This window comes from Pavona decussata, unplaced genomic scaffold (genome assembly GCF_977016875.1).
Source record: "Pavona decussata unplaced genomic scaffold, jaPavDecu1.1 SCAFFOLD_207, whole genome shotgun sequence".
Lineage (NCBI taxonomy): Eukaryota > Metazoa > Cnidaria > Anthozoa > Scleractinia > Agariciidae > Pavona > Pavona decussata.
Genome location: NW_028145612.1, coordinates 1,015,996 through 1,039,984, shown reverse-complemented (window position 1 = coordinate 1,039,984; position 23,989 = coordinate 1,015,996). Strand labels below are relative to the sequence as shown.

General features: G+C 37.6%; 1 protein-coding gene and 1 long non-coding RNA gene across 3 annotated transcripts in view; one reads left to right on the top strand and one right to left on the bottom strand.

The window, feature by feature from the left end:
* LOC146460796 (uncharacterized) overlaps positions 1-15,091 on the top strand; it is a 49,781-nt gene extending 34,690 nt beyond the window's left edge. The window contains exon 3 of one of the 2 annotated variants that reach the window (XR_014857546.1): positions 14,315-15,091. This is a non-coding gene — a long non-coding RNA (uncharacterized LOC146460796). Of the gene's footprint in view, positions 1-4,185; positions 4,317-14,314 lie in introns of those variants that run through there. The other variant, XR_014857547.1, reaches the window with a different exon arrangement.
* Positions 1-17,389, bottom strand: part of LOC146460795 (putative G-protein coupled receptor No18) — a 42,923-nt gene extending 25,534 nt beyond the window's left edge. The window contains exon 1 of the mRNA XM_085087701.1: positions 17,254-17,389. The gene's annotated coding sequence lies outside the window, so the exon portion shown is untranslated. The remainder of the gene's footprint in view (positions 1-17,253) is intronic.
* Positions 17,390-23,989: the final 6,600 nt, after the last annotated feature.

Below are 23,989 nucleotides of genomic sequence, written 5' to 3'. Positions count from 1 at the left end.
CCCTCGAGGAAGGCTATAAGTGCCCGCTTAATACAGGTTGCACAGAATACATGTCAAACACAATAAAAACGCTATTTCATTTCATTTCATTTCACGTTTGATAACTAAATGTACAGTTTATGCACCAAATGCTCAGAAAATAACTTACTCGGTTAAGAAACTGCAACGATAAAATGGTATGACTAAGGAGAACATAAAAGTATAAAAGTGGGCTAATAAAAGTGTAATGCGATCCTACAGTCAGTTTTGCAAGTCGTTACTCACTAACATTCAGTTGTCTTGCAGGCTATTCGTTACTCTAGTTTAGTGGTTTTCTTTTCAGTACAAAGTGACTGTTTAATAGAAACAGCTCGTTGGGACTTAGTAATGAAATGGAGACCGCGGTCGCTTAATAGAGTTCAAAATTACAGTTATTATCAGAAGAAATTTTCGTCGAGACTGTGACAACTGACTGCTTAATACATGCTCGACTGTAGTTTTGAGTAACCGGTGTTGAAGGTAGCTTTCCACGCCTAAAGGTTTATAACGATCAATCAAACAGTAAATGAAGTTAAAAATGACACTGATTGATATTGAGAATAAAGGTATAGTAACAGCAAAATATATAAATCCCTGAAGATTTTCTATGACATGCAGTTCAGGTTGACACAAAGTAAAATGTTTCTTTAACTCATTAATAATTTACGAAGAGAAAACAAATGAAATCACTACGGAGAAGGAGGTTTGAAAATGTGATCTAAATTATCATAACATTTGGTAAACTCTTTGTTTTGATTTTGTCCAAGAATTATAAATGGTTTGGGAAGCTATACAAAAAAAACTCGAAAGAGTGTTTCCTCCTATTTCCAATCACCTCGAAGTTGGTTAGAAAAAACTCGGCTGCCCCTCGTTTTTTCAACCAATTTCTCGGTGTTTGGAAATCGGAGGAGACACTAGATCTTCCTCGTGTTCGAAATAATATTACATCAAAAATAGAAAGACAATTTTCAACGCCCCGGTCTTAAAATATAAAATATTATAAAACGGCTACGAGCTGCTAAGATTTCAAGTGCAGATAAATATAAACGTTTTCTACATAATTTTGTGGCGCGAAGATTGGTTAATTTAAACGGCTTTTTTAGCTGCGAAGTTCAGTTTTTATAGGATGCAGAACGGGTATGAATTGCATAACAATAAAATATTGCTTACCGCACTGGTTTGATCACTGATCTCGGCCGTTAAGAGAAAGAAAATTGACGGCTTTAGTATACTGACATTGAATATAAAAGCACTGACTTCGTGTGGAAACTGCCTTGGATTATGTAGACACAAGACGCTAATACTCCTTACGAGAAGATCGAATTTTGAGACATGATATTCATATTGAAATGAGGAGGAAAATATCGGCGTCTCGTTGAAGGTTTTATCCAAATTCTAATTAATTAACAGCCTTGTGCTTCTCTTTAATTTTGGCTTCCTTTCGCGTTATGTTGTAATTATAGATAAGCGACTTTATCCGTCCTCATTCTCTTATTTGAAGAGTATGAGATTGAAAATAAATTACAGTTAGAAAGAGTGCCCACTTTTTTTACCAAATTAGCGGCAACACAAATGTTCGTGTTTGGATTTTTTCGAGATAAAAACCTGACTAACACTGAGTGGAACAGGAAAATAAATTTGACAACTTGAGATAAAAGAATTAAAGTTCTCATTTCGTAACGAGGTAAATATGTCGTCCAAGGTTTGTTCTTTTCACATTGAAGTACTCCAGCCAAGCCGACAAAAGATTTACCGCCTGCAAGTTGAAAATTTACACTTGAAATAGAAAAGGGTTCAGTTTCAAAAATTTTCACACCGAAAGTTATCATTCAACTGAGACGGCTCTAGCTACTTAATCTTTTAAATCAAATCCTAAATCATTGTGGCAATTCAAATGAAGGCTTTTTGGAAACACTTTGATTTGGATTTTTTTTTTTTAATTTTAGTATGGTTCTTCTTGCATATGAAGGCAAAATCAAACTCACGTGACTGAATTTGTCACTTCGTACTGAATGACATGTGAGATCGCTTCTTCAATTATATCTTTTGCTTAATTGTATGTTTACCATGTATACTTATCAATTCATTATATTTATGAAAAATCCTTGGAAGGGATATTTAATGGCAGTTTTAGCACTCTTGATCTAAAATTGACTAAGTTGATGTTTAGCGACTCGGCTTACTTCATTCCATTCGAGTATATTTTGTTACCAAGATATATACACCATTCAAAAAGTGCAAAAAAAGCTTCTTTTTGAAACTTCACTTTCCGATGCGTGTTGACTTTTCTCTAAGAGGATATTACGTTTTCTGTTTTGTTCGGTTATACATTATTTATTTAAAACGATGCGCACAACCCTTTAGAAATTAGATGTCACCATGTTGAAAATCACGAAAAACTAAAAAACGTGAAAAGGATGTCCGACTTAGCCAGAAAATCACGAAAAAAAAAAAAAGAAACAAAAGAAGGGAGGAGGATCATGAAATCATGAAAAACCCAAAAGAGGTGAGTGGGACGTTTGTTTTCGCCAAAATGCACTGGGAAATGAGTCCAAAAAGAAGTGAGTAGGATGTTTGTTTTCAGCAAAATTCACGAAAGAAAAGCCCAATTAATGTAAGGAGAAAAACCCAAAAGAAATGAGGCGGATGTTTCACTTGGCCAAAAGTTATACGAAAAAAGCCAAAAGAAGTCAGGAAGAAGTAAGGAGGAAGTTAATCAGTTGAAACGTCCGCGCTGCGGCGTTTTGTAACACTACGCAACTCCTGAAACAAATACCTAATTCAGCTTGAGACAATATGTTTTACCAACAACTTACTTTTGCAGTTTAAAAGGGCGCAATTTCGTGTTATTTCGCCTAGCCTTTTACTTCCAAAGAAACATCCCCGCTTTTGGAGTCTGTTGAGGAAACCACTCAAATGTAAACTGCAGTGCAGCGCTTTTCCACAGTGCTCTTTAGCCTTGCTGTGTTAGTTTGGTCTAACCTTTTAGTATGTTGATGAAATGCTGAAGTGGGACCCCAATAATACCTCACCGTTGATAGGCCATTTCCGAGTCGCTTTGAACCTCATTATGAAAACGAGTGTAAGTGTAAAGCTTTTCACATGAAAATTTGTTTTCACTCGTTTGCAAACAAAACTAATTTTTATTCGAAAAGCTTTGTTCTTAGCCTCGCTTTCATAATGAGGTTCGAGGCAACTCGGAAATGGACTATTCCAAATATTCCCGAAGATTATCTCTGAAAATGCCACCTCCTCCGAAACTAAACCCGTGGACTATTAGAGCGAGCTGTTTACAATGTGCCCGATTGTGAAACTCTCACCCATTTGAAGTTCCAAATTCCGCGAATCATCCAAAAATAAATACCTCCACCCCACCCTACCTAAAAAGTCCTTTGAACGTCAGATTTGGTGTTGTTTGTTTGTGTATTTAATTGTCTTGGAAAATGAATTTATGTTTTTTTTTTTTTTTTTTTAATCTCCTCTTCCGTACATTTTATTCTTTATGTTTATGTTTTACTTATTGGGCACGCGTTTAGCACTCCTGGGATCCTTGAGTGACCTTTGGGGAGGGGGGGAGGGATTGATTTAACGCTAGAAGGTCCTCGTATGTCCTGAATACTAAGTTATATCTGATTTTACCGTTTGGTTCAAATCAGTGGTTTTGTACTGAATTATAGCCTTTAAAAAAAACCTTCCTAGCTGTAGCGATTTCAACGTTTTTCAGCGTTTTAGCGATAGATCATTCAAAGGTCGTCGAAAAGTCCCATTTTAGTGGAGAAAACCTGAAAACTGGTTCTGGTGGTCCTTTTAACTTTTTCCTTCTTTTTATCAATAGACCATTACATTATTTCCATAATGCATATGCCACACGTTGACATTCCAATCCTAGCAGTATACAGCATGTTTGTCCCATGAAGCTAGTTTAATGGCCCTAGCTCCCACGAGTCTCCTGTAGCTCAGTGGTAGGGCATCCGAACTAGTAATCGGAAGGTCTTAGGTTCGACTCCTGATAGAAGCACGCGGATTTTTTTTTTCCGAGTATGCCTGTGTCATTTACTGATTCAAGAATACATCATTCTCAGACCATTAAAAGTTGGCCAAAAATGCCATTTTTAAGGTAAAAACGTTCTTTCCTCAATCTCCTTGTATCATTGTCTTTTTGTTTAGGTGACACATGACTAATGCCTCCTCAGGCTGGGACTTGCAACTTATAACCTGTGACAACCATGAGAATTTAAGGAGGTTGGTGCTTTAAAAATCATAGACGGTAAGAGTGACCCTTACGGCCGCAAAAAAACAAGAAAGTTGGATATATAAACTACAAAATATATATGTATAAAAAGATCGGCATTTCTAACGTCTTGACTCTGTTGCCAACTTAAGGGTTTTGAATTTGTGCTTTAAAAACAGAAGATGCTAATTCCAGATCAGTTATTTTAGAACAACCTTGAAGCCCAATAACTTAATAATAATAACTTTGCACCTTGTCATCAGAATAACTTGTGATAACCAGACATGGCCTCAAAAAGTTGGAGCATTTGGGCGTAGTTTTGACGTTACTGCGACGTTTAAGCAAATGGAATTGAAATAGTGCTACCAGATCGTATAATTTATTATTTATGACACTCCGGCTATTTTGTGACACGCGACACCAGGTTCTTTCATAAAAGTTAAACTGTTTGTTTGGTCGCCTGTAAACTCGACCCTGTGATAACGTGAACAACATACAAGTCAAAAAACAGAGAAGGATTTCCAAAATTCTTTTAAATACTATAGACGCCCTGTCATGCCAAGAGTATGCTAATTATTAACGTAAGTCTTAAATTATGTAGGCGTATTAAAACGAAAAGCCATTTCACTGGAACCGTTTCTTTTCTACTTTTATTCTAAAATGTGTTTAAACATAAGGTCTCGCCTTTAATTCAATAATTTCGATCTGTTACTGGTGCGGTAATGCTGAGAAACAGCTCAGTATAAAACTTTGGCGCCGACAGCGAGATAGAAAACAATTAATGAATTATGCTTTATACCCACAGGCTGTAAATTAACTGTAGCTGAAAGATGTCGATTTTGTTTGCCATACTCGCACGAAACGTTTCAGATCTGTTGTATATAGATGCAGCTAGCGCATCGAATTGCCATCGTTCCCATACAATAATTTTTTTCATGAATCTATTATTAAAACTTCTGGTTATTAAGGTACATTTACCTGTAAAGAGGATTTGCCCAACTTCTTTTTGAATTCGTCCATGTTTTATACTTCAACAGCAAACCATGAGAATACGCATGCTAGCCTTTTTAATCCGGAATAAATCTCGATGTCATTCGATGTAAGACAGACCGGCCTTGTATAAATTCAGAGTCTGACGACCTCTCATTTCCAATAAATAAACCAGCACCCGCAGGATCAATAAAATTTCGCAGTCGTGTCGACACTGATGTCAGTTTGCCGATAAAAATATAATGCAATTATAAGATGCGACGGCTATGACCAATTTCATGTTGTGACGTTGTACGTTGTAAGCTTCGTCGTTATTTTCCAATTATCCTCACGGGATCGGAGGAGGTCCCCATTGTAAAGAACAATTAGAAGTTGTTAATCCTTGTTTCCTGTAATTTGTGAAGCGGCTTTGGCCAGTTGACGTCTAGAGTGCACAGCTTGCGATATTTATCTGCATCTCGTATCTGTTTTTACCTTATCGACTAAATTGATAAAACCAAGCAAAAAAAACTAATAGGAAAGCTTTACGCATTCCAAAATTGCATGTGGCCAAAATTTAATTTTCATTTAATCAAAGGAATAGGTCACACTGTTTTATGCCATTTTATCGCGCGCGATTTTCGAGCGGAAAAAAAACTTTTTTTTTTGTCAATTTTGGACAAAAGGCGAAAAGCTGAAAACGTTTCGAGAAATTTCTTGTTTTGACTTTTTCGTGATACGTCAAATAAAACAATTCGTAGGGATGATTGACGTAAACAATACCGGAGATAAATTGAGCGGGGGAAAAAATTATAATTTTTTTCATCTTTTTAAATGATGGCGATTGAAAGCAACCAAAAAGTTTTAAAAGTATGATATTTTCGTAAAGCGTGTGAAAAACAAATCAAGAAATTGCTTTTTATGGCATTTAATATATTTTTTAATTCAGGTTTTTCTGAAAAGTAGAATTGCCGCGGAACCGCCGATCAAGGCTTCATTGCCTCATTGTCTCACAAATAATTCCGGCCCAGCTGCGCTTGTGCTCAGCAACCCACCCTCTTCCAATGACGACTGAAATAATTACTTTTTTCTTCTTCTTCTTCTTTTTCCGTTCCGTTCTCTTCTTTGCTTTGCTTTTCTCCTTTTGTCGCAGTCTTTTCTCTGCTCTTCTTTTATTTGCTTCTGTTTTTTTTTTTTTCAGTTTTGCTGTGTGTTTGTGGATGTGACATTGTTCAGTAAATGTAGATCTCAGTCAGTTTAGGAATATTGCACCCTTTGTAACCGACAAGTAAAATCACGTTGGCTTTGAACACCTGGTTCTTTCGAATAAGAAATGAGCTTCAGTTCGTAAAAAGTAATATCTTTAGAATTTCCTTCAGCAAGTGAAATTGAGTTGTCGAAATACTATTGGCTATATACGGGTCTTTATGTCAAACGTTCTTCAGTAAAAGCTCTTGACCTCTGCCTGTAACAGAATGAGTCAAGATCTGCAATAAACACTTTGTTCCTTGAAGAAAATCTGGTCAACCTGATATTGAAAAAATCTTGGAAGATAGCAGGGCACTTTTCGCTCAGCCACAAGTGAAAGTTAAACTGTTTCAGTCTTTCTTTCGTTTTATATCCGCTCTACTTTAGTGTACTGCAGTTAAAGTACGTTTGTCAATTTTTCTCCAAAAGTGCATTTTACCATCAGGTGTAGTAGTCATACGGTGAATATTTTTGAGATAACAATTGATAATGAATATAGCCAGTTTGATTGATATTTATTTCCGATAGAACTCGATACCAAATGATTGCCAAGGATTACCGTCGTTGGTCACGGGTAATGGTTTGTGTCTTTTCACATTGAAGACTGCTAAAATCATACACATGGTCTATATATGGAACTGAAATCATTCATTCTCAATGGCGGATTCTAAGTAGTTTTATGATATGAGCTAAAACGTCAAAGAAATCTCAAAATGAAAAGTGCGTTCACAAATTCAGTAACATTGATTTACAGCCAGTAGGGTCACATGTTCCTATCTACCAACAAAACCGAGACCTGTTGTGTCTTCAGTGTAACAGCTAATTCGAGAAATGTTGTCGTTTTTCAATATCTCTGGAATGTAGACAAGAGCAATTTCTTTGAGTTCACTAGCACAGAAATGACTTTTCTCCAACAAAACTACTGCAGTAAAAGTACGTTTATCAATATTTCTCCAAAAGTGCATTTTACCATCAGGTGTAGTAGTCATACCGTCCGTTCAATATTTTTGAGATAACAGTTGATAATGAACTGATAGCAAGTTTGATTGATATTTATTTCCGATAGAACTCGATAGCAAATGATTGCCAAGGATTACCATCGTTGGTCACGGGTAATGGTTTGTGTCTTTTCACATTGAAGACTGCTAAAATCATACACATGGTCTATATGGAACTGAAATCATTCATTCTCAATGGCGGATTATAAGTAGTTTTATGATATGAGCCAAAGCGTTAAAGAAATATCAAAATGAAAATTGCGTTCACTAATTCAGTAACATTGATTTACAGCCAGTAGGGTCACATGTTCTTATCTACCAACAAAGGAAAATTACCTTTGTTTAAAATGCACTCTTGTCTTGCTTTGTTCCCTCCACTTAGATGTCTTGCAACCCGTTTGCTGGGAAGCAATTTTTAGTCCAGTCTCTGAGAGACGAAGTTATTTTTCGTATTACGACACCAATATTGTAATCATGATGTTCGCGGCAAGTTGGACAAACATGTGTTTTTTTCCAGATGGGCGGAGACGCAAAATGGACGAACCAAATATAATTTAGCTTTTCAAGATGTCGCTATTACTTTTGTATCGTGATTTCAGCCGTGACGCTCACCTTCACCCAGCGACTTCGTGCCAAGTCATTGAAGCCGTGATACTTTGAAAAAACACAAACAACAAAGAAAATGTTTTAACTCGCAGAGAAATGTGCACGGTGTTAATGGCACAACAAATTGAAGTCATGGCAAAATTAAACAGCAAAAATAGTGTATAGTCGTGACACTTACTTCAAAAGTAATCAGTTTGGCTACCGAATTTTGCGGAGTCTTTGAAGAGGGGCGTTTTGCGAGCTAGATCAGAAGATGTGCCCATTACTGAGAGTGGCATTGGGGGATTACAAGTTCATATAATAGCCTCAGTTTTGGAGCACTAAAATCAGCACCACGCCCCATAATTTTAGTAACTTACCCGTAATACTATGTACGGTTCTTGCCATTTTAATACACGAGCTAGATATGAAAGTCTTTGCTAACTCATCGCGGTACCCGCAATTGCCCTGGCAATAAAAATATTGTCTTGTCTTGCCTATAGAAAAGTAACATTTTCAGTTTCTAACTATGTTATCGACTTTTGTGTGGCATTACTCACCAAGAATAGTAATTAAAGGTTTCCAGCTGTGGTGAAGAGAGAGTCCAGCGTCAAAAGAGGTATCCTTGAAAAATATATTGATGCTCCAACCGGCTCACATCAACATTTCAATCGCCCATGCATTCATTCCAGTGCCGTATAATAGTCTGATTTTGCTGTGAGAATGTTTTTCGCTAATGTGTTGACTTCATTTTGTGATCGTCACGCGTGCGTGAAGACTCAAATTTAATCTAACACGATCAGAAGCTGTACTCATTACTGGTAAGAGTTTTAATACATGAACACATTTCCGGCACGGTACGTCTTTTCCGACTCTAGCCGAGACCGTCTCCTCGAGCTCAGCTTCCTTAATCACCGGCGTTCGTGCTTTTCCGACTCGTGCCGAGAACGCCTCCTGGAGCTCGGCTTCTTTAATCACCGGCGTCGCATGTACAGACTGCACGGTGTCGAAATTTTTGGAAATTTTTTCTACCTGCCAGCTTAGGCGACAGTTCAAGCTGTTGTTTACAGTTGCTGCACTAGGGAGCAACGCTAATGTTCAGTTGTTCAGATGAGATGCGGCAGGTGATAAGATCTCGTATGATCGAAAAAGGCGTCTGAAATGCATGGTTTTATAATAATCTAAGTATCATCTAGGTATAGATATTCAGAAGGAACAGAGGAATAGTTTCACCGAACCATAAACCTTAAATCTTTATCTTATATAGAGCAATAATATGCATGTCTCAATCTTATTATTAATTTATGTATAAGGATTGAAAGATGATTAACGCCAAACCAGGAAAAACGTTAATCAAAGTTTTTGTTTCTGAGTATTGTTTAAGATATGATAAGATAAGATAATAACAAACATTGTCATTGCTAATTTTTGGTTTAAGTCTTAGCCAAACCACAGGAAAATATTTCAAAGGAATTCACTTTAATTTAGCAGCCGTTAAAATAACACGAATTATGGATTAATCCTGCTTTTAACATCCGACCGAGCTTGTCGATTCTAAATCCCTTGTTGTTCAGAAATAAATGGGAAATGTTCAGCCCACTTTGTTCCCAATAAGTTTCCCGTTTTACCATGCATGTATCATGTACATGCGAGCTCTTACTCTTTAACTAAACGGGTGTTCGCATGATCGCCCTCATATCAAAGCACAAATGCACGGAACGATTAAAACAAAGTTCTTAAATTGGAAATTTTGAGACGAAATTATCTTGAGCACGAAAGCTATGTTGCATCAGCTCGTGTTTACGTCTAGTATTAAACAGTTCTTTTGTCTTGTCAGATTGTATTCCGAAATATGGCCAATCTGACGTACCCTAAACCGGCCAACATATAAATTTCAACATATTTTGAATCGTTGAGTGTCATTTTCCTATGATTTGTTCAGTCCTCGCAGTGCTTTTTGAAATCTCCGGCTGAGCGATATTTTTGCCGTCGGGGAATTTCAGTGCTCTGTATCAGTGTCTCACGGAGTCACTCTAAACCAGTTGACGCCTACTACAATTTTGCTAAAACGGCAAGTAACAGCTTAAAAATAAAGTTGTACTACCTTTATAAAATGGCTGTTGTGATCCTTATCGATCTCTCGTATCCCTGTCGTTACTTAAGACGTGCTTTTTAATCCTTTAGTTTTTGCTGAGCTGTCAGACAAACTTACACAGCTGTGTCAGCCAAAGACGTATGTGTACCCAATTGAATGACTTGTGTCCCGAGGCTTATCGTTTTGTTCTTTCATTGGACCTTTTTGTTTGTCCATTTGGACAGTTCGTGTCTAACGACTATCCCACTGAAACTAACTTCTTTTATTATCAAATTCAAAGCCTAGCAACTGTTTAGCCATAGCCTTCTCTTTCAGTTTCCTTAATACATCGAAGAACGTAAAGACACTATTATTGTTTGTTCCAGACCAATGGAAAATTATCTTCGGCTGCGTATCGTTAGAAGAGAATTGATTTCTGTTCGCTATTGTATAAGCTGTTGATGATTTGTAAGTTATGCCACGAATGATCGTGTGTATTGAGGGACTTCTGTACAAGTGCGCGCGTATGTTTATACATGCGGGGAGCTAGGAATTAGTGGTTCATTGTATTTTTGTATGGAGTCTATGCACGTGACGTCATCGCCGCCATGTTGGTGTACCGTCAACAAAAGATTTCTCATTAGCTGGGTTTGTTATGGTAAACCAACATGGTCACACGCCATTGTCATTGGAATCCCTTGGGATTGGTTGCGTATGCTCTATAAAAGGGGCTCTTTAGTATGCAAGTCATATCTGATCGTACGCTTCTTTCGTACTGAGTGAAAGTTTTAATTTTAGTTAGTTTTTATTATTTTTCGACTTCGTAGGAAGGGTCGAAGAGTTTTGGCCTTTAGTTAGTTTCTACCCAGGTTTCCTATATTTTTCACCCAGGGCGCAGTTGTTCGAAAGCCGATAAAGATAATCCTGGGTTAACGTGCAGTTTGATTTAAGTTTAATTACTAATCAATAATCATTTTTCCAAAAGACTCTTTTCCTTCAGTTTTGGCTAAGACTTTTCTTTACCTTATGCTAAAAATCAGCTTTTAAAAACATTTTAACAAGCGAGATATACAAACCTCGGTTAACTTTTAATCGGGGATTAACGTTAAGCGTCTTTCGAACAACTGGTCCCAGGTGAATAGCTATTATGGTAATAACTTTTACATTCGTATCGCATTTGTTTAATATGGTGGCGCTTTGTCGCCAGGGTCGACCAGGGAACGGCAAAAAAATTGTGACCCCACCCCCCCCCCCCCCACCTCCCGCTGGGAATAGCTTAAGGACGGTGCCTAGCCAAGCAGATCTAACCAAGGGCTATTGAAATCCAAAAAGAAAGTTGGGGGTAACCACGCATTTTTTAGAGATAACTAATCAACATTTGTTCTAAAAAGCAGTAAAATACAAAGCAATGTATGACGTTTTTTTTCCAAATTGAAGCTTTATTATCTCTGAAAAATGTATGGTTACTCCAAATTTTCTTTTTGGATACCAAGAGCACTTGCTGAGTTCTACTTTCTCCTCATAGTTTTAAACCGCGCAAAAATATCCCTGTATTAGTAGGCACCACCCATAGGAAACCCGAGTATCTCGAGATGCACAGAACGTATGCACAATAACAAAAGTAGGCACCGTCCCAGTTCAAGATCTCCGATCCACAGACTTAAATTCGAAACCATCTTGTAGAGCAGAATTTTAATTCTGTAGTACTCTAAAAAGGCACAGTACGTTTAAATGAATGGCTTTGTTGTGATTCAATTTTGCCCTTGCTTTAAATTTTATTTTCCATTGTTTCAAACTTATTATCACACATTACCATACCCAAGAACAATAGGAAGATAAAATTTAAACCAATGATAAATTTGAACCACAACAGCTACACTTAAGGCTGTGATCCACAAAATCAAGAATCAAAACCACCTACACCATTCGAGTGTTTGCATCTGAGGATTTCATCCACAAACTCAACAGCACCACATGTTTTTATATCAAGGGAGGCATTGCTCTCACTCAACATTCACACTCTAGGATTTCCTCTACGAACGCTAAATCTAGAATCGCCTGGTACGGTATAAGAAATGGAACCGTGTAGCGAAGTATTGCTTTAAAGCTCTCATTTCAATAGTCTCACTTTTAAGATTTCACTCTCAAACTCAGGAGTTAGAACCACGTTGTGCATCATGATAAATAATACCACAGCAAAGTACTGTTCAATGGAGCGAGGTTTTCTTATCTTCCATATTGAACTGAAACTAGCTTGGACACGAAGCTTAAGCCGAGGAATCTTTTCCAATAAAAACATTGCAGCGCAAGAGCCTTCAAGCAACAATCAAGGACGAAAGGGTTGGGTAGAAATCAGTTCTCGTTTTACGTTGTTTCCCTACGTACGCGACAGCGAAAAATCACCGTTCCCCAACTCTCACCTCCGCGCCCCCCCCCCCCCCCCCACCCCTTACAATGTGAAGCCCTTGTGGACTTCAACATTGTCGGGTTTTTTTGGGGGGGGGGGAGGGGGGGAGGATGGGGTGAGTAAGAAGCGTATTAAACGGATACCATGGCTTCTTTGGTCAGACAAACTAAAGTAACAGTTTATGGCATACTTTGTAACATTTGTCCCTAGTCCTTTTGTCCAGCATTGTAATAATAATAATAATAATAATAATAATAATAATAACAATACTTTATTTATAGAGTGCGATTTCCAGTGATGTCCAATCGCGCTTTACAATTACAGCGAATGAATTTCAGATCCTGCTCAATCAGATACCGAAAAAACGAATGGTCCATTTCATTTGGTGTCAGTGATAAGAATAGTAACCGTAAATATTAGTTGTTCTGGATCAAAGATAAGAAAGAATTCTAATGAGCTTCATTGCTACTGTCAATTTTATTTAAGGAACTGATGAAAGTACAGTATGCTCTGATAAAGATCATCGCAGGTCTCTGAGCTCCCAAGATGGTTCTGTAGCCATTCAAGGGGGCTTGATGCCTTCCTCAATTTGCATGCAAGATTTTTTGTCATAGTATAAAGAGATAGAAACTATGGTTTTATTACTTGTGTGAAATTCCTACAGAATGGCTATGCAACGAAATGCAATTTCAATTTTTTTTCTTAATCGTAACTACGAAACAAAAACTATACTACAGCGATAGAACTCAGTCTTGAATATGGGTTCAAAACTTCCTGAGAAGACAAGCCATGGTGTGCAGTAATAAGAGAAATGTGATGTTATGTTTTAAGCCACGTTATTTTTTCACTCAGTGACACAGGCATACTCAGAAAAAGGAAATCCGAGTTCTCCCAGCAGGAGTCGAACCTAAGACCTTCCGATTACTAGTTTGGATGCTCTACCACTGAGCTACAGGAGACTCGTGGGAGCTTCGCCATTAAACTAGGTTCATGTGACAAACATCCAACATACTGCTAGGATTTGAATGTCGATGAGTGGCTAGGCAATGGTTTTGTAATCAATAAAAACAAGTAAAATAATTTTACCTTGTTTTCCTCTTCACCGATCACTCTTGGTCCAAAAACCGTTGAATGAAAACCCGATAAAAACTCACAAAACTTTCCCCGCGACCCGACTCGCGCTTTTATCAACAAGCAGTTCTAATCTTCAAGGTATCAACTCGAAAATCACGTCCAGATTCAGTGACGAAACTTCTGGAAGAAAATGTTTACGTTTCCTTAAATTTAGACTGTTAAATTGCCGATAATTCTCGTCATGCAGATGAATAAGAAAAAAAACATTAACTCAATCAAAAGTAATCTCGAGAGAATCTAAGCTACTTTGTAACTGTTTTTCTCGTTTGGATTCGCAGATCGAAATATACTAATCCAGATCTTTACTTGTGTTGTAGGTTTAACCTAAAACTTGATTATTTCCTATTTTATCCATAATTAAATTGGTTGATTATATCTTAAGAAAGAGTAATTCCAAGATATGAAAATGCGGTTTTGTCACTTCTTTGGTGGCAAGATTGAATTAAAGAGATAACCGCGCTACACTGCTAACATTATAGAATCACTATTGTAATACAAAGAAAACGTCTGTTTTTAATTTTGTGACAGTTCGACTGAGTGTTCTTTGCTAAAGTTTTAATCGAGGTTGTTGTTATTGTTGTTGTTCGTTCGTTTGTTTTCTTTTGTTTTTTATATTCTTTTCTTTTCTTATATTTTATTTTATCCACTAGCTTCAACTGCTGTGTGACAACAAGCAATGTTGAGTACAAGAGCCGGGCAATCAGTTTTTCAGGCGCCATACAGAGCAACTGAATTAATTTTCTACAGAAGCTTGATCTTTTGATAAGAAATGTAGCAACGTTTTGTGTAAACAAGTGTCTCTTATCAACTTGTAACTATTGGGAAATTATTTTCTTTTTGAGTTTTAAAAAGCTTTAAATTGCAGCACTGACATACATATCTAATTAGAAACCCGAAGAAAGCTTTCACAAGACTTTGGCATGATTAAAGAAAATTGTAGTAAAATTAATGTCAATATTTGTAATCTTCTTGTTATTGCGATCACAGTAAAAACGTTTTGGAAAATGATATTGAAGTATATGAAATAAAACATATTTGAGATGCGGATGAAGGAATTAATAAATGAGAGAGTTTCAATTATTTGTGCAACTTCGGAAAGCATTGCAGAGGTGGATCATGGTTGAATCCTGTTTAAGCCTGGACTGTTTTTTAAAAAGCTTTCTTATCGCAAGTACTTTATTGACGTACATAGCTGTGATATTTCCCTTTGTTATTTTAAGCAAGCTCGTAGTTTTGTTTTGTAGATTGGTTAAAGTAAGAAAAATATTGTTGGGTCATTTGGTTTATCTTTATCAAGAACCTTCAGTTGTTCCACTTTCTTTGAAAAGTACCTTTACTGCCCACAAGCAAATTGCCTTTATGATATCTTCATTTCCGATCTAGTATATCACAATGTTGTAAATTGTTCAAGGATACGTTTTTAACTGCTACTTATTGACAAAGTTTGCGCAATTTCCTCCGGGGAACAAATGAAATGAAACCGTAGCAACAAGGTAAAGTACCGGTCATAGAACCGTCTTATACAGGGCCCAGTTGCTCAAAGCCCGATTAAGCTAATCCTGGATTAACGAGAATTTTGATTCAAGTTTAACTACTGAACAACAAAGATTTTTCAAAAAGATTTCTGTCCTTCATTTTTTACTCAGCTGGACCCTGGATAATAAACAGTATCACAGGAAAGTGATGCTAAACAGCTTACATTTTGATTGAACAGCCCTCGGGAATCTCATCAGTAAACTAAACAACAGAAACTATTTTGTCCTAGTTATTGGTACCACAAAAATGTCGGACTGCTGCATTTAACGTACCTAACCATTCTCACAGACACACGACAGTCTGTGGCATGCTATGCCTCTACATCATGCAAGATAAGTAAACACAGACGGGCGCAAAAGTCTAGAGCAAAAATTCCTCTTCCAAACCGCACCCTTAATGCCCACGGAATCAACGGACGCTTTTAATTCCACCAATTTATTCTTGTTACCATGTTCCCACCAATAGCGTATAGCTCTCAGTACTGCTTACTGTATGAACCACACACAACCCACAATTCCTTGATTCAATCTTACGAAGGATTGCGCTCGAAACGTCAGTTCCCAATGTCTTTACGTTGACCAAATAGCCTATTATAAACAGCTGCAGATAGAACCAAATATTCATTTTCACTCCCTCACCAACCACCGACGCAGGACCACGTTTTCTTTATAAACTAACCCTTCCTGAAAATATAGCTTTGGGGCGTCTGAGGGTTCATAGTTAGCATTTTATCCGTTCACTCTGCCCGACAGAGGTTAAGTCCATGCTACCGCATCAAGACAAGTACAAAGAAAAATAAACTTCCCGCGCACGACATCTCGTGGTTTTTAAAGTGGTGTTTTCGTAGCTTAATTTGTGTAATGGGAGCCGTTCACAGGTTGTAAAATAAATGTCTCCGCGTCCAAAGAAAATAAAAAAGAAAAAACAAAAACAAAAACCTCATTGCAGGTTAATTAATCACGCAAACGCATGATATTTCAAACTGTATAAAGGTCCAAGAAATATGTTCCCAAACTATCAACAAATAAACTATATTATGAAACAACTGGTAGCGTTGTCAATAACACAGCACAATGTTCAACAACACCGAATGTTAATTTGCTCAAACAGCACATCACAGGGCGCAAATGTGTATCAAATGCTATTTGTCTCCAATTTTGCCAAGTATCTAATATTGCTGAGCGTGAAATCATCGCTTAACGAATAAATTTGCTACTCAAGCCCGCAGTGACTTGCAAACCCGGGCATGTGGCATTTTTGCTGATGGTGAAATTCAATAGTCTGCAGGGAAATGACTTAGAAATTCGCGACAATACCGGCTTTGAATACTCAAACTTAGGATGCTAATTTCCCTCAAAAACAAAAGTTAGATTGGATTCGCTTCAAAATATTAGCGATACTGTTGAACAAATTAATAACTCTAAGGCCCTTGACAAGAGACGCCCTGCTCGTGCGCCAGGTGCTTTGACAGGCGCGAGTTGTTTCCTGTTTATGACTCCTGGCACGTTTTAAACTTATATAGCTGATCAACACATGGGCACACTATCGTTTACTGAGGGTGAAATTTAGTTACGGGAAACGTGTTACGCTTTTACTGGGATTCTGAAATTCTCGATGAACGAACAATTTTACGAATCAAGCTCCCAGACACTGTTTCAAGCTGATGGTAAGATTCTGCCACGAAGACGCGTCATAAGAAAAAAAAACTTGTTATAGCTCTTATAGCAACCTAAAACTGACTCGTATACCAAACACTACGAAAGCAACCTATTTTGCAGCGTCGTTTTTCTCTTGAGGAGATCTTTTACTCGACTGAATATCGCTTCATTTGTGAGCTTGACAGCCACCAGTAAACCTAAGGAAATAATTCATGTCTTATGGCTTCGTCAGAGCACGGAAGAACATACTATGCGTTGAAGTACAGTCCACGTGAACAAAAGCATACCTGAACACTGAATCTATTGGGTCTCGAGTATACGACTTTTAGCTAAGAGGTTTTACATCATGGGGAACTGATTTACAACAACTACTTATAGGGGTATCAAGTACTTACATATTTGACGTGAGTATTTGACTCAAAACAAGTCGTCCGTTTCTTTGCCTTTTTGACGGACAAAGTTGTGATGTTCTGTGTGTTAAAGGTTCTCTCTGCATTGAATTTCCGTTTAATACTTGTCGATTTACAATTTCAAGCACTGAAATTTGTAAACATGACCTGGTGGTAGGTCCGATCTGTAGCTGTTTTTCTTCAGTATTTATTTATTTGTTCTGCTCTTTAAAAGCAGAGCACTTAAAGAATATGTCAGTTAAAAACTATACGCATTGTTATTTGGTGGCGTTGGTACGTTTCTTTGCCTTAACCTGGTTGATTTCACTCTATTAAAATCTGACTGCCTATCAATGGCGACGACAAAGTCAAAAATAAAGAAATAATGAAACTCTGTGACGTTTCTGTTTTGTTACGCCAGCAACTACTTATGTAAAGAATAGAGATTGAATTCAACACATTCTCAACCACATCTTACCTTTTCGTTATCTGGTACTATGTTATCACCACGTTTACCGAACGAAATAATTTAACGCTACTAAACTTGACCACTCTACTGTCGATGTTGGTTTAAATAATTAGAAGTGTGTATCTTCAGTCGATATTAAGATTAGATATTTCCTTTTAATGTTTGCCGATATGGTTGTTTTGACTATCAATATTTATTCTTAATCGGTAATGATGCTCTGTTCATCTCTGTGCCCTAAGGATCGATTTTGCAGTGGGTTTAACCTTTAAATACTGTGAATATTGTCATGTTGGGCACAGGTTTGCCCTTTTAAGTCAAAACAATTTTCGTAGATAAGTTGCCACTCACCTGAGCATTGTTAAATTATTCACGAATTGCAAAACTCTATTAGAGTCTGAGCCTTGTCTTAACATCCGTCTATTTCCGAACCAGGCTTTTCGTTGCCAAACTTTTGTATAGCGATGAGTCTTTTTAAATTTAAACAAAAAAGTTAAAAAAAATGGCCATTGCATATACGACACCCAACACTGCGATTTATTATTTTTGTCTTATTTTTATGTTATGATAAAGACTGTTATTTTCGCTTGCATATTAAATATCTGTTAAAGATAACAATTATTTTAATATACCTACCAAAAGATATTGCAGTTTTCAACAATCTGATTGGCTCGCTACTCTTTTCTTGTAATGTTTTGCCGTTATTTTTTCTTCGGGTAATTGGAGTTTTGCTGAGTTTTGTCGTGTGCTTGAGCATAAGATACTAGCCTGCTAAGCAGACAGAACCAACCGCCAGTAAACAGCACTACACCCCCAACGGCGTACCATGATCTGAGTACACTCTGTGATTGGCCTTTGCACAAGGTCATTATTCGATTGATGTGGTTATAGCCAATTAGATTGAAGGAGATTTCGAAACTGACTTCCGGCATTTACTTTCCTTCGTTGGGGTTCTTTGGGTGCTATTTCGCAGACGGTACTTACTGGCGGTTGATTCCGTCTACGGCGCTCGCCAGAGTATACGGGTATTGCTGTCGCATCTTCCCTTGTGAAGCATCTGTTGTTTGGAGAAACAATTGAAAATCAATTGGCCCATACACACTAGAAGATGCAATGACAGTTAGGGTATGCTACAAAAAACATTCACGCTATAAAGCAATCATTAATTAATTCCACGTAGGTCCTTCCCACATAGACTGCTGTAAGTCCCTTTCTGGATCAGATAGTTCGCAGCTCTTTTATTAGAATCTCTTATTTCGTTGGACCTGTATATCACCTAGCTTTATTGTCTTGGGGCTAGGGTCCATTGTTCTTGTTGTCTGTTCGTTGCCCTGCAATTGATTTTTTAGCGAATCTTGTAAGCAATTCGAAGAGCAGTGTGGTCTTCTCGACAGTCGGGAGCTAAACTCGGCGACAGAGAGGCTGCTTGCAGTGTAGCCTCACACTAACTCGATCGGCAATTTAATAAAACAATGCTTTCGTATTGACAATGCATTGAAGGTTTTCCGCTCACACCAGTGACAGTTTCCCCATCGATTTCGCCCTCCAGAAATAGTTGAAAAGGAAATTTTTTTCCCGCCGTTTTGATTTCCTGTCCAAATCCACTAAAAACTTGGTTTTCGGTCACCAAAAACGGGTCGACACCTGCCGAATGATATCAGCAAGACACCAGAGGACGGCGTCTATATGTATATGTAATCGCATGAGGCTGAATAGAATTAAGGATTAATTTTCACTTGTATTTTCAAAGTTTTCCCAAATTGCCCTCGTCTGTGCGCGACTCGGGCAATTTGAGAAAACTTAAAAAATACATGTGAAATTAATCACTATTCTACGAAAACTCATTGCGATTATAATTACATGTTTATAACATAGAGGGCAAAATTTTCTTAAAACTATCGAGGCACTTCCTAAAACAGTCAGCCCCGGCCCGGCGTGAAAACACTCACCCGTAAACAAAACAAACAAACTTTTCACCTGTTTCTTAGCGTACAAAACAGACAAAACGAGAAAAGTTGATTGTCTTATACGTGTAATTAAGAGAAAATACAAGTTTAATTTATGAGCATACTAACAACAGTTAGACCAAATGTTAGGCATCAACTGAATAATTTTTATTCACCTGCACCGTGAAGCTTTCTACCGCTTAATAATTGACAATAACATGAACACAGAGCGATAAAAATAGCAAACCATTGGTTCAAAGAAGGAACTTGCAGAGTAATTTCTTCCACTGAATTTGACCTGCTCCTTCCTCCCATCAAAAGGACAATGTTGTTATTGTAGTTTCAAATCCAATCAAGTTTTTAGCTTTTGACACAAGTAATCTCTTGCTGTTTCTTGTAAGAAACAAAAGTTCACCTTTAGGAATTTCCTATGTAGCTGTAGCACTTGATTTCCAAGTATTTTTCGCAGAAAACAATCCGGCTTAAAAAGTCAAACTCCAAAGAACCTGAGAGAAGTCGTAGTTGTCGCGGCACAAAATGAAGAAACCAACTTAATGGCTAACTAAATGTAGAAATAGCGTGCTCAGCCAATCAGGAGCAAGTATTTTCGCCGCTCGACCAATCAGGAGTGAGTAATTTTGCAGTCGGTAAAAAAGGCAAATCAAGAAAATTGTCCTCTGTTTCGACCAATCAGCATTCAGTAATTTTGCCCTCTTCGAACTGATATCCAAGGCAGCGCTGCACTCCTCAGTGGCCCTGAGTTTATATACGATCGATGTGTTTAGAATAGAAAAAATTTCCGACAATTCTTTGTGCACTTTTACTCTGCACAATGCAGTCTTCCTTTCTTTAAGGGTTGCTTTTAAAATCGTCATTTAAGGAGGCTCGCACCAGATTTTCTGGACCTGGATTTGATCTTTTGAAATCAGATTGTCGCACAGAAGGCAATAGGCCATTTCCGAGTTGCTGCTGTGAACCTCTTTATGACAGCGAGGCTAAGTGCATAGTTTATACTAAGAAAATTGGTTTTCATTCATATGCAAACAAAACTAATTTTCACATGAAAAACTTTTGCACTTAGCCTCGCTTTCATGATGTGGTTCACAGGAACTTCGATTTCCCTCATACTACACCACGTTTTCAACCGATTATCAACTTTTATTTTTGGTTGGTTTCGAATCGACAGCTGTTACCATAGCAAACAATAAGCAAGTGACCGCACAACGAAAATGCTGCAAGTATACACAGAATCTGTAAAAGATCTAATCAGCCAAAAATATAAATGACTCAAAGTTCTGCAAGGCTGATCGGACTGCGTCGGACGTAGTCCGATCAGCCTTGCAGAAATTTGAGTTACCATAGCAACGGTAACACAAAATCTTTCATTGCGTTCGACGTAGAAAGAACGCACTCCTTATACGGATTGGAGTCGAGATTGTGTGGACCAATCGATAGATCAACGAATGAATGGATCTTGGGACGCGTATCTGGTACCCCCCGCAGATTTTGAAGTGGCGGATGACATCATCACCAACTTGGCAACGGAGAGAGAGCCTTGGATCGAGATCATCGAACGCACTCCCTAATCTTTGATTATTACTAGTTGTAAATAACGTCGATTATCTCGAAATCTACTCTTACACTTTACAACGAAACTTTCAGGATTTGAAGTACTCAACTTGTGGCACGGGCGAACTTTGAACTCACATCAACGTGGAAAAGCAAACTCAGTTTCCGAAATAAACTGACTATTCTAGATATTTTTGCATTTCATTGAATGAACCTTTACCTAACGGTTTCTTCTGAATAATCAAAGGAAGAAAGGTGGAAAACGAAATCATTTGTCAATTGTTATTATTACAAACTAAAACGGAGTGCAGTGATCTGACTACAAACGACAAATTCGTGCAGAGATGGCGTTTCTACAAATTTCAACATCACCCACATTCTACTTTTTCACGGTAATTTAAAATTTTGATGTAAGACAGAAAGCAAAAACCCATTGAGATTGCTGGAAAGAGCACCTTAAAATTACTAAAAAGGCCAAGTTTTTCTGGAAAAGGCGAAGATATAGTTTCGTTAAAGGAGTTGAAAATTTTATAGACGTTCGTATGGAAACGTACCAGTTTTCACTAATTTTAAGCTGCTCTTTTCCTTACCGGGCCTGCATCAAAATTTTAAATTACCGTGAGAAAGGTCTATTGCACTGGACAATGTGGTTTTATATTAACTCGGCTGTACTGAGTGGAATTGTTTGCTTTGTTTTTCTTGCAGATGAACAGGGCCTTTCGTTTGAACAAGGAAAAAAAAGACAAACTAAAGGAACCTCAGTGAGAACTTCCTTTATTTTGTTTGTGAATTGTATATAATTAGGTTCCTTACTGTTAATTTTCAACCGATGCCATTCTCAAACAATTTTTTGTAATCTGTCATCTAACTCCAAACCCATGTACTGAACACCTCCCACTTTACATCACCCGGGACTTTTCGAAGTTAAGGCCGATTTTCTTTGCGTGCGCGCCCTAAATAACATGAGCAAGTCAAAATCAGGCAACAATACAAATCTTTCATTAGAATTTCTATTTGCCAGCTCCGCGTCTAAGTATTCATGATAATTTTGGAGCTATCATGTGATAAGGCATATTCATTTGACAATTGTTTGCACAGGTAATGAACAATAATTACCGCTTATCTAAACATTTGGGATAGTCACGTGGGCGAAAGGACAAAATGAAAGAAAATACATGAGCAACATTTATTTTCTGTGTCAACTGTACATAATCAGCTTCCTTACTGTCAGTTTAAAATGTACATATCATCAAACAAGTGAAACGTCGCACACAAGACCTGCTTATCTGTCATTCAACCCTTTAAGCGCCAATAGTGACCAGCATGTAATAACTCCTAACAATATCCTACTTAATCAAACATTCATGTTATGAAAATTAAGGAAATGATCACCAAAGATGAGTAGTCTCAACGTTTAAACAGTTAACTAGTACAGTAAATAATATATAGAGAAACGTTAGAATATGTGGTGAAATCAGGGCTGAAAGGGTAACTATACTGACCAAATAACAATTGGTCAAAAAGAACCACAAAAACAAAATCTGTCTGCCTGTTTCGGAACCCACTAGACTAGCTATCAAAGCTAATGTTGTCCCAATTTTTCCGAGCACACTTCCAGCAGGTGTGATCGATCACTAGATAACAACCGGATGAAGAAAACGACTCCCGAAAGTAAATAATCACAATGTTCTCTCATTAGAAGTTTTACTTTACCTGCTCCTACGTACCACTGTTGATTCTCAGATTTAATGTTTTAAGTTAGATGTGAGTCAAGGATAACCAGTTTTATCGCATACACTACCTGTCTGGGATCGAAATAGACAATGGTGGATAAAGAAAGCATTTTGTCTTTTCTTGTGACTACATTTTGTATCCTTCATACAGGCTTAGTGGGTCTTCATTTCCCTTGAATGGCACGTCCGTGTTTAAAACTTCACTACTTTGGATTAAGCATTTCATAATTTAAAAAAAAATCGAGAATCTAAGCGAACAGTTTATCTCTTTCATCCGTTATTTTTATACAAAAAAGGCTAGATTAATAGACTGGTTATGTAACCAATTCGAGGACTGGAAGAACGTTTACTGTTAAAATCATTAAAAGAACAGAGTTACAACATACATTAACCCCAACTTAAATGTCCCGAAACTACGAAATAAAGTGCCGTAAAAATTAGCTCAATGATACACAGAGTTCTCTGATTGTGTCTTTCACTGCATGTCTCACTTCCCTGATTTTCCAACAGTAGAGAATCGGGTTTAGTGAAGAATTCAGGCAAATTAAGGTCCCCGCAAATAATCTAAGGAGATATAGTGATGGCGATAAGCCTGTTTTAAGGAACAAAAACTCCACTATGTTATAAGGTAGGTAACAAGCAACTAACGCCAGCTGCACCCACAGCGCACTTGAAAGTGACTTCTTGTATCGAGCTCTATTCAATGCATTTGTTTGGCTCTGTTGTTCTGCATCGACGTGGCCTTGTGCATGAACTTGGTTACGACGGAGAGTGATAAAAATCTTAGCGTAAGAGACGATTGAGGTAACTACACACAGCGACTTGACTATGTAGCCATAGCAAAAGGTTATAAAGTGATGCCAAAAGGACATTGTTGAACTAATGATGGACAAAACCCAAAAACAAGATAAAGCTAGATAAATTCGCTTTAAAGTTACGACTTGTCTGTATCTGAGCCCTAACAACAGGGCGAGAAGTCTGTCCACGCTTATTGCAGTCACTGTTAACAGTGAGACTGTGACCAGGCT